The 18080-nt window shown below is 38.8% G+C and overlaps 1 non-coding gene across 1 annotated transcript; it reads right to left on the reverse strand.

Annotated features, from left to right (window-relative positions):
- Positions 1 to 14242: 14242 nt before the first annotated feature.
- TRNAG-CCC (transfer RNA glycine (anticodon CCC)) lies at positions 14243 to 14315 on the reverse strand. Its single transcript has one exon. It is a non-coding gene; the product is annotated as a tRNA-Gly (tRNA).
- Positions 14316 to 18080: the final 3765 nt, after the last annotated feature.

Below are 18080 nucleotides of genomic sequence, written 5' to 3' on the forward strand. Positions count from 1 at the left end.
GAACACAGGGGTGCGTATATCTTTTCAAATTCGTGTTTTTATTTTCCTCAGATAAATACCCAGAAATGGAATAGCTGGATCATATGGTAGTTCTATTTTTAATTATTTGAGGAACCTCCATACTGTTCTCCACAGTGGCTGCACCCATTTACATTCCCACCAACAGTGCACGAGGGTTCCCTTTTCTCCATACTCTCACCAACACTAGTTATTTATTGTCTTTTTGATAACAGCCATTCTGACAGGTGTGAGATAATATCTCCTTGTGGTTCAATTCTTTACTTTCTCTATGTTATGTCCTCCCTGTTTGTTGGGGTAGATGGCTACATAGTCTGACGATCTGATGGAAGTAGTATCTACTTTATGCCATGATATCAACCTCTATATACTGAATGCCTCAAGAGTGGCTCTGGAAATGAGATCCATAAGATCACTTGGCCCCAGGGATTACCTAGGGCAAAAATACATTTGTTTAATATGCTCAAGATATTTCACCTATTACGTGAAGATTTACAATAATGTATATATAATACATTACACAATTCTTGGACATAGTAAGCATTTATTTTATAGTAGCAATTATTATTTTGTAAGTTAGAGATGATGCAGTGATGTGGTTATTATTGATTCTTAGGCAGTGACTCTGAAGGGCTCTCTCTGTTGCACCCAAGTGACTACAGACCCACTTGCATTGTCTTTCTTCTTTTTTTAAAAAAATAAATTTATTTATTTTATTTATTTATTTTTGGCTGTGTTGGGTCTTTGTTGTTGCGTGCAGGCTTTCTCTAGTTGCAGCGAGCAGGGGCTACTCTTCGTTGCGGTGCGTGGGCTTCTCATTGTGGTGGCTTCCCTTTGTTGCAGAGCATGGGCTCTAGGCGCACAGCCTTCAGTATTTGCAGCAAGGGGGCTCAGTAGTTGTAGCTCACGGGCTCTAGAGCGCAGGCTCAGTAGTTGTGGCACACGGGCTTAACTGCTCCGAGGCATGTGGGATCTTCCCAGACCAGGGCTCGAACCTGTGTCCCCTGCATTGGCAGGCGGATTCTTAACTAGAGCACCACCAGAGGAGTCCCAGCCTTTCTTCTTTTTGCCGATTTTATTTTTTCATTTTATGGTTTTTAACCCTGCATCTGTGTTCTTCTGTGTGGAACTGTGATAGAAAGAGTTGTCTCAATCCTGTTATCACTTGCCATGCAAATTTGCTGGCTTTTCTGCTTCCCAACACCACTCTGCTCTGCCTTGGGAAGCACATCTCCAAGTAGGAACAGGCAGCCACCACAGCGGTCCCTGATTCTAGCCCTGCAAAGCTCTCGTCTGTACCACTTTCTCAAAGCCACTGGCAACAGAAACGTTTGCCTGGTGTGAAAGCTGCTGACACTAGTCCTGGCCGCTAGGGGCACTCTGGTCTCTCTAGTCACCAGAGCTGGAAGCGGTCAGGTAGAGATCATAGGAATGGGCTCTTCTGCACGAAACAAGTTCTTGACCTAATGTAACTAGATAAGCCCCAGACTGGTTTTGTTTGCACAGTTCCGAGGCTTTATAGGAATCTGATCTTTCTTTTTGGTGTTATCTCACTTGGCTGGTAGACCAAGATGCATGAACTTTCATCTTAGGACAGTTTGGGGATGGCACTGAGGTAAGACAGGGTGGTTTTATAAATTTTTTCTAGAATCCTCCAATCTTCTTTCTCTGTTTGGGCCCCCAGCCCATCCTGTCTAGCCTTGAGGTGCACTGCGCACCTCCTATGTAGCAGCCCTGCTCTCTGGAGGAGAAGTGTATTCTACTTGGTCTCTTGGTTCTTCAGTTTCATCTTCGGGACATTATGTGGGCTTCTAGACACTGGAAATCCTGCCTTAACTCATGATCTATTTCTCTTAATCCTTTAGTTTTGTCTGACCTAAATCATTAGCTGGTTGTTAGACCTGGTTCTGTCTCTAATTCAATTCAGTGTCTCTCAAATCATGGTATGGAGACCACAGACATCAAAGCCACTTGGTATGTTTGTTAAGAATGACAATGTCCCTCACCTAACACACACACACACACACACACACACACACACACACACACACACATATCCCTAGATATTAGGTACAAAAATTTAGCAAATCAAATCCAAGTAATACACCAAGACCAAGTGGGATTTATTCTAGGTATGCAAGGTAGGTTCAAGATTCAAAAATCAATCAGTGTAATCCACCATATCAACATGCTAAAGAATAAAAAATATTATCATATCAATTGACACAGAAAAAAGGTTTGATGAAATTCGACACTCATTCATGATTAAAAAAAAAAAAAACCTCTCAGTATATTAGGAATAAAGGGCTATTTCTCAGCCTCATGAAAAGTATTTACAAAAACACCTAGGGGCTTCCCTGGTGGCACAGTGGTTAAGAATCCGCCTGCCAATGCAGGGGACACAGGTTTGATCCCTGGTCCGGGAAGATCCCACATGCCATGGAGGAAATAAGCCCGTGCACCACAACTACTGAGCCTGTGCTCTAGTGCCCAGGAGCCACAACTATTGAGCCCGTGTGCCACAACTACTGAAGCCTGCACGCCTAGAGCCCAAGCTCCGCAACAAGAGAAGCCCTGCAATGAGAAGCCCACGCACCATAACAAAGAGTAGCCCCCACTCGCTGCAACTAGCGAAAGCCCACGCACAGCAACAAAGACCCAATGCAGCCAAAAATAAATAAATAAAATTTTTAAAAAACCTATAGCTAAAATTACATTTAATAGTGAAAGGATGTGTGCATTCACAAGATTGAGAGCAAGGCAAAGATGTCTGCTCCTACTGCTCTTATTCAACATAGTATTGGAAGTTTTAGCCACTGCAGCAAGGCAAAGCAAGAAAATAAAAAGCATCCAAATTGGAAAGGAATAAATAAAACTGTCTCCATTTACATGATTGTCTACACAGAAAATCCCAAGAAATTTTTTAAAAAAATCTCCTAGAATTAATAAGTGAGGTCATCAAGATCTCAGGATAGAAGAAAATCATACAAAGATCAATAGTATTTCTATACACTAGCAATAAACACATGGACACAAATTAAAAATATAACACCATTTACAAGTTTTCAAAAACCAATGAAATACTTAGATATAAAACTAACAAAACATGTACAGAACTCACATGCTAAAAACTACAAAATGCTGATGAAACAATTCAAAGATCTAAATTAATGAAGAGACATACAATTAATATATTCAGGGATTGGAAAACTCAACATATTATGTCAATTGTCCCCAAATTGATATACACATTTAATGCAATTTCATTCAAAAATCTCTGCAACATTTTTGTAAATATAAAAAAGAGTATTCTAAAATTTATATGAAAAGGCAAAGGAACTAGTATAGCTAAAACATTTTTTAAAAAGAATGGTGGGAGGAATCAGTCCACCCAATTTCCAGACTTATTATATGGCAACAGTAATCAAAACTGTGTGGTATTAGTGGAAGAATAGATACATAGATCAATGTGTGACCAGAACTGAGAATCCAGAAAGAGAGCCACACAAGTATGCTTAACAAATTTTTGACAAAGGTGCAAGAGCAATTCAATGAAGACAGCCTTTTCAACAAATAGTGCTGGAGCAACTGACGTCCACAGACAAAGAAAATCAACTCAACTTCAACCTCACACTTAATATTAAAAATTAACTCAAATTGGATCATGACTTAAATGTGAAATATAAAACCTTGAAGAAAAAAAGGAGACAATCTTCACAATCTAGGGCTAGGCAAAGAATTCTTAGACTTGACACGAAAAGCACGATCCATCAAAGGAAAAACTGATAAATTAAGCCTCATCAAAATTAAAAACTTTTGCTCTCTGAAAGATCTTGTTAAGGTGAAGAAAAGATAAGCAACAGCTCAGGAGAAAACATTTGCAGACCTGATCAATGACGAGTATCTAGAATATATAAAGAACTCTAAAAACTCAACAGTAAAAAAAAACCCCAAACAATCCAATTAGAAATCGGGCAAAAGACATGAAGAGACATTTCACTGAGGCAGATACACAGATGGCAAACACACACATGAAACAGTGTTCAAAATCATTAGCCATTAGAAAAAAGCAAATTTAAAACACAATGAGAATACCAGTATGCACATAACAGTATGGCTAAAATCCAAAACAGTGACAGCACCAAATGTTGTCAGGGATATGGAGAAATCCAATCACTCATACATTGCTGATGGGAATGTAAAATGATACAAACACTCTGGGAAATAGTTTGGCAGTTTCTTTAAAAATTAAACATGCAACTACCGGGCTTCCCTGGTGGCGCAGTGGTTGAGAATCCGCCTGCCGATGCAGGGGACACGGGTTCGTGCCCTGGTCCGGGAAGATCCCACATGCCGCGGAGCGGCTGGGCCCGTGAGCTCTGGCCGCTGAGCCTGTGCTTCCGGAGCCTGTGCTCCGCAACGGGAGAGGCCACAACAGTGAGAGGCCCGCGTACCGGAAAAAAAAAAAAAAAAAAAAAAAAAAAAACATGCAACTACCATACCACCCAGCAGTTGCACACCTAGGTATTTATCCCAGAGAAATGAAAAACTATGTTCACACAAAACTTATAAACAATTGTTTATAGTAGTTTTATTCATAATAACCCCAAACTGCAAAGAATTCAGATGTCCTATAAAGGCTGAATGATTGAACAAACATTTGGTACATCCAGGATCATATGACACCACTCAGCAACAAAAAGAAACAAAACTATTGATACATACAACTTGGGTAAATCACCAGATAATTATGCTGAGTGAAAAAAGGCAATCGGAAAAAGAATTCATGATTCCATCTACGTAACGTTTATGGAATGTTAGAGAACTTGAAAACAGTGGTAACCAGGAGTTAAGGACCTGGACAGGGGTATAGAGAGTAAGTGTGGCTACAAAAGGGCAACAGGAGAGATCTTTGTAGTCATGGAAATGTTCTGTTCCATATCTTGTCTGTATCAATGTCTATACCTTGGTTGTGATTGTGATATTATACTATAGTTTTGCAAAATGTTACCATTAGGGGTAACTCAGTAAAAGTTACTCAGTGTGATCTCCCTGCATTATTTCTTATACTTGCATGAGAATCTATAGTTATCTCAAAATTAAAAGTTTAATTTAATAAAGAAAAATGTTAATGTTGACATCATTTGTCAATATTAATCATTAGTTGTTTTGGATTTACCTGTTTTGCTTTTATTAAAGTCATTTTTCTAATTTAAAAAAATGACCAAGCCCCTTACCCCCAACACACACACATACACGCATGCACACATATGTACACAAGTTTACCTAGAATTAGGTACTAATAGTCTACTGGTCTGGTGCAATGCCTAGAAATCTACATTCTAGCAGTCAGATAATTTTGATACAAACTAAACCACTGCTTTAGGTGAAATTTGTTATTACTCCCCATCATTGTACATTAATGTTCCAACGTCATGACCATGTGGTGTCAGGGGTAAGAGAGAAAAGTCCTTGAGCTTTGCTACACAAATGTCTTCCAAGGAAATCTGGCTCCTGCAATTTCACAGAAAACGCTTCCTATTGGAACAGACCAGAGCCTCTCACTTCCTGTAACACCATCTTTGCTACCTCTCCAGGCAGTGCGTGGTGACCCATTTAGCTTTACCTGGAGGAAAAACCATAAAATTCAGAGTCTTAGGATCAAAATGAAGATCTTTTGAAAAGCACAGATGAGCTGATTTAAAAATAAAATGTATATTCTTACAGTTCCTGATCCTGCAAATGGCAAAGAATGAGAAGAAAGTCCACTTTCAAAACAAAAGCTCTGGACCCCGTGCACTCACAAGACACATTCTTGGTGTGAAGGTCCATAGCTAAGCTAAGGGATACCATTTCCTCCTAAAATCTATTTAAGGAAAACAGGGATTTTAAAAAGACACAATTACCTTTGATACCAAATAGAGAGAATCAAAACCTGTAGTAGACAGCTGCTTGTTTCCCAAAATGTCTTGGCAACCTCACAGCTGCAACTTTCCTGAAACCTGAGGAATTAAATTTAAGACAAGAAGTTGGAGGCTAAAGAATCGAGACTTGAGAATACCAAAGCATTAGAAGGTTGAGAGGAATTTTGATTGACTAGGCAAATAATCCACACCAAATAAATCTATGTCAAGGTAGGGGAGCAATGCAGTGGGGTTCAGGAAGGGGGATGGGTATGCTTGGTGTAAATCTCACTTTTACATCCTAGCGTTTGAAGACATTTTCCAATATATTTCATGGTCAGGAATAGACTTTACTACCAAGCAGTTAGGCTTTCTCCCAGAGGACAAAGGGATCATCTGTATTTTTTCTTCCCTGTTAGAGGGGGATGGGGGGAATGAGCAGGGACTGAACATTCCTGAAAATTCCACTTGGTTTTTGTACTAGCCAGAGGAATTGGCTGCAAACAACAGACAAAGATTTGGGGGTAACTAAGCAGAATAGGAATTTATCGTCAGGAAACCTGAAGAACCTAGCTCAAAAAAGGAGTATGAACCAAGGTCGGGCAAACAGGGGGGCTCACCGCTATGATCTTGCCCTCCTGGCTGGGGGCCATCGCTGCAGCTGCCACCACTGCTATAAACTGAACATTGCCAATGACTCTGCTACCACTGGACCGTGGGGGTCACCACTGTTGTCACCATCACTAGGGGAGCTGCCTACTCTGGGAATAGGATCAATCAGAATGAAAAATCAGGATTTCCAGGAGATTCTAATGAATCAGGACTTCCGAAGTGTGGCCTATAAATTTGTATTTTAAAATAAACTCTCCAAGGAATCTCTCTGGCAGCCCAGTGGTTAAGACTTGGCGTTTCCACTGCATGGGGCTCAGGTTCAATCCGTGGTTGGGGAACTAGGATCCCACATGCCAGGTGGGGAAGGAAGGAAGGAAGGAAGGAAGGAAGGAAGGAAGGAAGGGAGGGAGGGAGGGAGGGAGGAAGGGAGGAAAGAAGGAAGGAAAGAAACTCCCCAAGAAAAGAACTTAAAAAAGAATACAGATGTATATGTATAACTGAATCACTTTGCTGTATATCTGAAACTAACACAACATTGTTAATCAACTATACTCCAATATAAAATAAAAATAAAAACAAAAACAAAAATAAATAAAAAATAAACTCTCCAAGCTGATTTTAGAGATCCACCTGATCTGGAAAGCAATGACTTAAATGTAGAATGTTGATCATGCTATTGCCTTAATCAAAGCCTTCCTGTTTGTTTTCTGTTCAGAAGTATTCAATGGCTTATTATTATCAATGGGAAATTAAGTTCAGATTCATTAGACTAGCATTCAATACCCTACATTTTCTGACCCTATCCCATTTTTCCAGAGGTATATCCTCCTTTCCCCTCTGTGTACCTACCACACCAGTCCCAGTGAACTGTCCTAATCTTTCTGAGGCTGTGCTGATGCTCCTCTTGGCTCCACTCCCATCTTTATCTGCTGAAATACTCTTCATTTTTCAGGTAACCTTCACCACAAGCTCTCCTTAATTACTTCTCAGCTTTCTCTGAACTTTCTTTAGCACTTTACCTCTCTTTTGACGTATCATACTATGACTTATGCTACAGATTTTGTGCCTATATATTATTTATAGTAATAGATAAGAATCTTTGAATCACATATTGTATATAGAATAGTACCTGACACATAGTAGATATTCAATAAATGTATGAACAAAAGCCATCTTGAGAATTTCTCCAGTCAGATTTATAAAGTACATTGACCAATAAATGTTCCCAATTAGGGGCAGAGCTGGCCACAAATTCTGGTATTCTAAATTAGAGTCTGTTCTTCAAATGTGTAGACTGTGATTCTTTAAAAGGAATGGATGGTCACACTAAGTCCCCTTAAATACAAATGTTATTTACCCTATCACTGAACTGAATACCAAAAAAACTGTGTCTTACAGAGTTAGATCACACCCTTTCCCTCAAACGTTAAAATTAAGAATATCTATCAACTTAGAGCAAATATTACTTACTCAAAGATAATTTCTGCCAATGTCAGCCCAGAGAGAAACCTTCATTGTAAATATGTAGCAGTGAATTTTAGAAGGAAAATTCCAAAACCCATATACCTCAGTACTTATTTTTTTAAGAGGTAAACCACAAAGAAAAGGTTGCCCATCTGCCACTTGGGTCAAAATTTAAAGGCCTGAAGTGATTGACTGGCACGATGGTGAGTGGTTAAAAAGGAAGAAAGAAAGAAAGTTTTGGATTTCTTTTCTGTGGTTACCTTGTGTCAGAGATAACTACTATAAAACTATAAATACAATGGTGTTTGCTTTTATTTACTCTGTATCTTGGATGTTTTCACTACCTTGGTTTGGAAGTTACAAAATCAAGCCAAACCAAAATGAAAATAGAAAAACAAAATGAAATGGAACAAAACAAAGAGCTTAACTCCTTTGCTTTGACCAGTACAGAGGTGAAATTGGGGGTGGGAGGTGGGGCTGAGCTTATTCATGGAACTGTCAGTGGTCAGTGAGCTTGGAGGTTCCATACAAAATTCAATCTGGACTCAGGAAAGGATTGGGGAAAAAGGCCCAACATAGGTTGATTTCATGACTCCCTTCATTTATTCAACAAATATTTACTCAGTGTCTGGCATTGTAGATCTTGGGTTGAGTAAGACAGACACAGTCTGCTCCTCATGGAATTTATTGTTATGTGAAGAAGATCATTAACAGATGACTACACAAATGATTATTCTGCTGTGGTGACAACAATTACTATGATGGAGATGTACATGGTGTAGTCTGAGATGGTATAGCAGGAGTCCCAGCCGCAGCTCACCGCCTGGGTTCCAGACTTTTATTATTTACGTCTACTATTTATCCCCAATTTGTTTAGCTCTCCTCTTTAGCCATTATGTCAGTCTGGTCTATTCTAGCTCACCCTCTTCTCCAGAATCCCAGCAAGTCATTAGACCAGCATCACTTTCATGCATCCAGAATTTGGAAAAACTAATAGCCCTTTTCTGCATAGTATCCAGGGTAGCCTGGACAGAGCTAATTAGAAGAATTATGATCGTGGAGGATTCCAGACAAGATTCTTTTGACTCTTGTCATTCCATAAGTGAATCCCCATTGTATACACAATGTGGTATGAGAAGCCTCTGTTAAATGACAGCATTCCATGACCCATCCCTCCAAGAGCCCTCTCTGCTCCCTTAAGTGCAATGGGAGAGTCATCATAGCCCCTCTGAGATGATACCTCAGTGGAAGGTCAATAGCCAGAGTTTATTTCTGCTGTACCTTCAAGGATTGGGAGCATTTACTGCTACTTAGGCATACATACTCAGGTCAGTGTCTATAATCTTGACTGGGAAAGGCAATGCCCACAAACTGGGAAAGTTCTTGATTTTCACATTAGTTTTTCTCATTTTGTTTTAGGTCATGAACAAGGAGACCTTCTATGACCAAAGATTTTATGATTGTGGATATCAGTCTATGGAGAAACAAAACTAGGGGTGAGAGGGATCAACAAAGTTTTGTATGACCCATTTATTCACACATTAAACATTTGTTCATCCCTTCTACATATCTTGTCTGGGTTCCATGCTAAAGAGGACTCAAGATGAGAAAGATATAGTTCCAATTTCTAGGCAATAGATTGTATAGAGCTGAAATAATAGAATCACCCTTAAGCATTAATATTGCTGGCAAAAAAAAGAAAAGCCTAACAAAAAAAGTGTAATACATGCTAAGCTTGAAAGCAAGTAAAGGAAATCCCCAGATGCCAGAGAGACGAAACAGGAGCTGGAGCCAAAGCTCTCAAGAGAAGATTAATAAATCAATATAGGCCTCAGAGGCCAACAACTGGGGCACTGGTGGTTTCATGGGGATGAGAGGTGAGGATTTGGGCTTCCCATGGCTCACAAAGCTGCTCTGCCCATGACAATGAAATGGAAAGACACTGACCACTGTCCAGGGAAGTGTCAATGAAGCTTGTTTTCTACCAAAGGAAAGTGACATCCGTCAGAAATCAGAACCCCAAATCTGTGCCACAAGTGTGAGAGGCTACAAATTCATACTACCCTGTGGAAGAGGGAATACCAAACCAAAAGATTAACCTAGAAACTTTCCAGAACCAATGAAACGTTTAGGGCTCTAGAAGAGGCATTATAAAACTATCTTGAAGAGATGTCTCCCATATCAAGGGTTCCCAAGACCATGTCGAGTTTCAGTGATTTGCTAGGAGGACTCACAGAACTTCACACATAGTTGTCCTCATGGCTAGGATTTATTACACTGAAAGGATACAAAGCATAATCACCGAAGAGAAAAAGCACATGGGTGAAGTTAAGAGGAAACTAGGTAAAATTTTCCAAAAGTCCTTTCCCAGTGGAGTCACACAGGACACACTTAACTCCCCCAGCAAGGATTTGTTACAACACATGTGATATGCTGTGTACCAGGGAAGCTCATTGGAGACTCAGTGCCCAGGATGTTAATTGGGGGCTTGGTCATATAGTTATCCTCTGCCTAGCTCATACCCAAATTCCAGACTCCCACTAGGAAAGTATATGTTCATCATAAGCCAAGTTGTACAATTTAAGTAGAGTGAGCCACTTGGATCAGTTCTGAGAATAGTGAGACCACGCTTAAAATCTAAGTGTGTGGAATGGAACCACAAAAAGACCTTAAGCATTCTCACCATACACACTAAAAAGGTAACTATGCAATGTGATGGATGTGTTAAATAACTTGATTGTGGGACTCATTTCACAATGTATACATATTATCAAAACATCACATTGTATACCTTAAACATATTACAACTTTGTTTGTCAATTATACCTCAATAAAGCTAGCAGGGAAGCAAAAACAAACAAACAAACAAGCAAAATTGAAGTCTATTTCTGTTGCTTACAACCAAGAATCTTGACTTATAAAAGAACATCTGAAAGAGACTTTAAAAATATATATACTGGGCTCCAAAATCTTGAGGCTACAGAGCCCACATATTTTTGGGGGGTAGGGGAAACAAACATGTGGGGACCTTACTACATATAATGTGAAAAGTGCTGTAACAGACACACCTACAAAGCATTCTGAGAACCCAGTGAAGGGAACATTTTTCTTAGTGGGTGGAGTGGGGCAGGAGGCCAGGTCAGGCTTTATAAGGAAGTAATATGAACCTGAGTCTTTAAGGGTCTGTAAGATTTTATCATACAAAGAGCTGAGAAAAAAGACTTGTATTTAAAGGGGAAAGCATGATCAAATGTAAGGCAGGAGGGAAGAAAGCCCGAGGATAAAGAAATTTAGGATATGAACACAATTAGATATAAGGCTGAGGAGAAAATATGGAGAGTGTCTGAAGAAGGATATGGGAAATTCAGGTGGATAAGAGGGTAGAACCAAATTCTATAAAACCTTAAAATGACATTCCAAAATGTTTCAATATTATCCTTGTCTGATTTCTGTCAGTTTTAGAGGTAAAACATATTGGACCATCAGCTACATGACCTGGAAGGAGATGAGAAGGTCATTGAGATGAAGAATGGATTGGGGCTAGAGGGCAATAATCCAGCCCCAAGCCTAGTGGCTGAAAGCAGGACAAAAACCATGAGTTCTTTTAAAGAACAAACTTATGGTTACCGGGGGGAAGGGGGGAGGGCAGGGATAAATTGGGAGACTGGGATTGATATATACGTACTACTATATATAAAATAGATAACAATAAGAACCTACTGTAGAGCACGGGGAATTCTACTCAATACTCTAATGACCTATATGGGAAAAGCGTCTACAAAAGAGTGGATATATGTATATGTATAACTGATTCACTTTGCTGTACAGCAGAAACTAACAAAACATTGTAAACCAACTATACTCCAATAAGAATTTAAAAAGAAATAAAAATAAAAGGAGTTGGCTGGAACTCAGAAAAAATAAAATAAAACAAAGAAGGCTTATTCAGATAAAGGAACCTTATTCAGATAAAACAAAGAACACATGGGAAAAATAAAAAACAAATAGCAAGATGATAAATTTAAATCTAACTATATCAATAATCACAACTGTAAATGGTTTAGACACCCTGACTAAAAGACAGAGATGGTAGAGTATCAATATTGGCTCATCAGTTTTGTAATGAACTGAATTTTGTCACCCCCAAATTCATATGCTGCGACCCTAACCCCCAGTGTGACTATATCTGGAGATCTGGGTCCTTAGGAGGAAATTAAGGTTAAATGAGGTCATAAGGGTGGGGCTCCAACTCAACAGAACTCTAGCCTGAAGAGAAAGAGGATATTCTCATCCTCTCTCTCACTCCTGCTTTCACTCTCTCTCACTGCCTCTTGCTCCCTCTCTAATTGCACCCAGGAAAGGCCCTGTAACCACACAGCAAAAAGGCAACATTTGCAAGCCAGGAAGGGTGCCCTCACCAGAGACTGAACAGACCAGCACCTTGATCTTGGATTTCTCAGCTTTCAGACTGTGAGAAATAAGTTTTGGTTGTTTAAGCCACCCAGTCCATGGCATTTTGTTACAGCAAGAGGAACAGAGCACAACAAATTGTAACAAATGTACTACATTAATGGTAGATGTTAATAATAGGGAAAGCGAGGGGAGGAGAGTAAAGGGGTATATAGGAACCCTCTGTACTTTTGGCTCAATTTTTCCGTAAATTCAAAACTGCTCAAAAAAGAAATTCTATTAGTTTTTCTTTTTTAAGGCAGAAATTATCCAACTGATTATAAAAGCAAGATTCAATATATAGTGCCTATGAGAAATGCATATTAACTATAAAGACTCAAAAGGTTAGAGGTAAAAGGACAGAATAAGATATACCAGGCTAACACTAATCAACATAAAGCTGGAAAGCCTATATTAATATCAGACAAAGAAGGTTTCAGAGCAAAGAGTCCTGCCAGGGACATATAAATTCAATTCATAAATGATAAAGGGTCAATCTACCCAAAAGGACAAAATCTTAAACATTTATGCAACTAAGAGCAGAGTTTCAAATAAACATGAAGCAAAAACTGATAAAACAATACAGGGAATATAGCCAATAATATTATTGTATAATAACTTTGTATGGTGTATAATCTATAAAAATATCAAATCACTATGTTGTACACTTGAAATTAATATAATATTGTAAGTCAACTATACTTCAATAAAAATAAATAAGATGGGGATAAAGACTGATAGAACTACAAGGAACAGTAGATACCTCATAATCACAGTCAGAGATTTCAATAGCCCTCTCTCAATAATTAATAAGACAAATACAGAAAAAGTCAGTAAGGCTATAGAAGACCTGAACAAGGCTGTAAACCAACATGACCTAATAGATGTTTATAGAAGCCCCCCACCTGAAAACAGTAGAAAACATAGTCTTTTCAAATGCATACACAATATTTACCAAGATACATCATATTCTGGAGCATAAAGCAAGTCTTGATAAGTTTTAAATGACTCAAGTCATAAAAAGTATATTCTGTGACCACTGGGATTAAAATAAAAATCAATAACAGAAACCTCCATGTAATTGGAGACTGAATAACACACTTTTAAATAACTAATGGGACAAAAAATCAAAATGGAAATTAGAAAATATTTTTGAACTGAGTGCAAAAACACATCATATCAAGATGTATGGGATGCCTCAGTGGTAGGGTGAAAAATGGCCCCCAAATATATATACATCCTAATCTCCAGAACCTGTCAATGTTACCTTATATCACAGAAGGGACTTTGCAGATGTGATTAAGCTAAGAATCTTGAGATGGGCAGATTATCCTGAATTATTCCAGTAGGCCAGTGTGATCACAGTAATTCTTATAAGAGGAACCAAGGAGGAGTCAGAGAAGAGGGTAATGTAATGACAGAAGCAGAGGTGGGGGTTGTGTACTTTGAAGATGAAGGAAGGCGTCACAAGCCAAGAAATACAGGCAGCACTAGAAGATGAAAAAGGCAAGGAAACATTCTCTCCTCAGAGATTCCAGAAGGAACCAGCTCTGCCAACACCTTGACATTAGCTCAATATATCTGAATTTGGACTTTATTTATTTATTTATTTATATTTATCTATCTATGGCTGTGCCAGGTTTTAGTTGCGGCATGCGGACTCTCAGTTGTGGCATGCAGACTTAGCTGCGGCATGCACACTCTTAGTTGTGGCATGCGGACTTCTCAGTTGCAGCATGCAGACTTCTTAGTTGCGGCATGTAGACTCTCAGTTGCGGCATGCGTGTGGGATCTAGTTCCCTGACCAGGGATCGAACCTGGGCCCCCTGCATTGGGAGCGCAGAGTCTTAACCACTGGACCACCAGGGAAGTTGCTGAATTTGGACTTTTAACCTCCAAAATTTTAAAAGAACAAGTTTGTATTGTTTTAAGCCATTAAGTTTGTGGAAATTTGTTACAAAAGCAACAAATCTAACACAGCCCTTAAAACAGTATTTAGGAGGAAATTTATGCTACCAAATGCCTCACCTTTTGCCTTATGAAACTAGTGGGGAAAAAATGAATGAAATCCAAAGTAGCAAAAGAGAGGAAATGATAAAAATCAAGAAGAAATCAATGAAATAGAAAAGAGGAAAACAACAGAAATCAGTAAAACTAAAAGTTGGTTCTTTAAAGTCAATAAAATTAATAAACCTCTAGCCAGATTGATCAGAAAAAGCAAAAGAAAGAAGACACAAAAAAGAAAAAGAAAGAAGACCAGTATCAAGAATGAGAGAAGTGGTATCACTAGAGAGTCTAAGGTATTGAAAGAATAATACGAAAATATAATGAATAATTTTGTGCCAATAAATTCAACAACTTAGAAAATAAAATGGAGAAGTTCGGGACTTCCATGGTGGCGTAGTGGTTAAGAATCTGCCTGCCAATGCAGGGGACATGGGTTCGATTCCTAGTCCGGGAAGATCCCACATGCCGCAGAGCAACTGAGCCCATGTGCCACAACTACTGAGCCTGCACTCTAGAGCCCTCGAGCCACAACTACTGAGCTCGTGTGCCACAGCTACTGAAGCCTGTGTGCCCAGAGCTCATACACTGCAACAAGAGAAGCCACCGCAATGAGAAGTCCGCACACCACAACAAAGAGTACCCCTGCTCGCCCCAACTAGAGAAATCCCGCGCACAGCAATGAAGACCCAATGCAGTCAAAAATAAATAAAGAAAATACAGAAAAAAATAAAATAAAATGGAGAAATTCTACAAACTACCAAAGCTTACTCAAGGAGAAGTAAATAACTTGTATAGCCCTATATCTGTTAAAGAAATTGAGTTTATAGTTAAATATCCTCCAAAAAGAAAAGTCCAGGGCCAGATGTCTTTACCAAATTCTACCAAATATTTAAGGAATAACACTAATTCTACACAAACTTCTCCAGAAAATTAAAGAGGATAGAATACTTCTTAACTCATCTACGTGGCCAGCATAAATCTGATACCAAAACCAGAGACATATTACAAGAAAAGAAAACTACAGACTCATACCACTAAAGAACATAGATGCAAAAATTTCAAATAAATTTTAAGTGTAATTTGTATCCAACTATATATAAAAATGATAACACATCATAATTACATAGTTTATCCCAATGTATCCCCATTACATGGCACTTATCCCAAGAATGCAAAATTGGTCTAACATTCAAATATCAATCAACTTAACTCACCATACAGGATTTTTTTTAAGCTAAAAACTAAAATAACAACAACGCTATGTGATCATTTCAACAGATGCAGAAAAAGTATTTGACAAAATCCATCATCAATTCTTTAAAAAACAAAAGAAAAAACTCTCAGCAAACTGGGATGAGAAGAGAACTTCTTCAATCTAATAAAGTGCCTTTACAAAAAACTTATTGCTAACACCATATTTAATAGTGAATATTGAATATTTACCCACATAAGTTCAGGAATAAGACAAAGATATGCACTTTTGACATTTCTATTCAATGTTAGATTGGAGGGTCTAACCAGTGCAATATGGTTAAAATAAAGAAACAGCTGCCAGATTAGAAAAAAGTAAAACTGTCTTTATGTATAGAAGACATGATTGTCTATGTAGAAAATCAGATGGAATTTATTTAAAAGGTACTAGAATTAATAAATGAGTTTAGTACCAGCAATTCCACTCCTGGGTATATATCTGAAAAAAACAAAAACACTAACTCAAAAAGATACATGCACCCCAATGTTCATAGCAGCATTATTTACAATTACCAAGATATGGAAGCAAACTAAGTGTCCATCAACAGATGAATGGATAAAGAAAATGTGACATATATATATACACACAGAGACAGACACAGACACAGACACACACAGACACACACACACACACACACACACACACACACACACACAATGGAATACTACTCAGCCATAAAAAAGAACAAAATTTTGCCATTTGCAGCAACATGGATGGGCTTGGAGGGCATTATGCTAAGTGAAATAAGTCAGAAAGAGAAAGACAAATACTGTATAATATTACGTATATGTGGAATCTAAAAAATACAACAAACTAGTGAATATAACAAAAAAGAAGCAGACTCACAGATATAGAGAACAAACTAGTAGTTACCAGTGGAGCAGGGGGGCAATATAGGGGTGGGGGAGTGGGAGGTACAAACCACTGGGTGTAAGATAGGCTCAAGAATGTAATGTACAAGGGGCTTCCCTGGTGGTGCAGTGGTTGAGAGTCCGCCTGCCGATGCAGGGGACGTGGGTTCATGCCCCGGTCTGGGAAGATCCCACATGCCGCGGAGCTGCTAGGCCCGTGCACCATGGCTGCTGGGCCTGCACGTCCGAAGCCTGTGCTCCACAACGCGAGAGGCCACAACAGTGAGAAGCCTGCATACCGCAAAAAAAAAAAAGAATGTATTGTACAACACAGGGAATATAGCCAATATTTTGTAATAACTGTAAATGGAAAGTAACCTTTAAAAATTATATTAATTAATTAATTAACTTAGTTTTAGCAAGTTTCAGGACTCAAGGTCAATATATAAAAAACAATTGTATTTCTATACACTAGCAATTAACAATTAGAAATTGAATTAAAATTTACATTTAAAATGGCATAAAAATATGAAATACTTAGGGATAAATCTGACCAAAAATATGCAAGCTATGTACAATGAAAACTATAAAACATTGCTGAGAAAAATTAAGGAAGACTTTAATAAATGGAAGACGTATGGTGTTCATGGAAAACTCAGTATTGTTAAGATGTCATTTCTCCTCAAATTGATCTATAGTTTCAACACCATCCCAATCAAAACCCAGCAAGCTTCTGTGTAGAAACAGACAAGCTGATTCTAAAATTCTTATGGTAATGCAAAGGATCTCGAATAGCCAAAGTGCCTTTGAAAAAGGAAAACAAAATTGGAGGACTAATGCTACCTCATTTCAAAACATCATAAAGCTACAGTAATCGAGATAGTGTGGCATCAAGAAAGACAAACAGATCAGTGAAATAGACTGAGTCCACAAAGAGACCTACACATATATGAATAACTGCTTTTTACAAAGATACAAAAGCAATGCAGTGAAGAAAAGATAGCCTTTTCCACAAATGATGCTGGAGCTACTGGATATTCCTATATGCAAAAATGAATTCTGATCCACACCTTGTATCATTTAAAAGATTAACTCAAAATGGATCATAGTACCAATTGTAATCTAAAACCTAAAACTATGAAATGTGTCTTAAAAAACGTCTATCAGAAGTTCCGCAGTTCACAAGGCCAGAGGGTCCTGTGGATCTGTCTCTTGCTTCAGTAGCATTTGGACAGAACAGACCCAGGGACGCCCTTTCCTCCAGCCTCGCAGCACCCTCCAACCTTTTCTCCAGTTGCAACCATCAGATTCAACCCCTAGCTACCCTCCGCCTCTAGGACCAGCCAACACCACGAGCTCCCAGACTCGTCAGAATTATTCTACCCAGGTGGAGACCACCGTCTACCGCTGGTCAACATGCATCTGTGGTCACTTAGCTCTCTTTGGGCTTCTATTTCCACCGGGAGGATGTGGCTCTGGAGGGCACGGACCCCTCCTTCCGCGTATTGGCGGAGGAGAAGCGCG

This window comes from Kogia breviceps, chromosome 4, assembly GCF_026419965.1.
Source record: "Kogia breviceps isolate mKogBre1 chromosome 4, mKogBre1 haplotype 1, whole genome shotgun sequence".
NCBI classification, from domain to species: Eukaryota; Metazoa; Chordata; class Mammalia; order Artiodactyla; family Physeteridae; genus Kogia; species Kogia breviceps.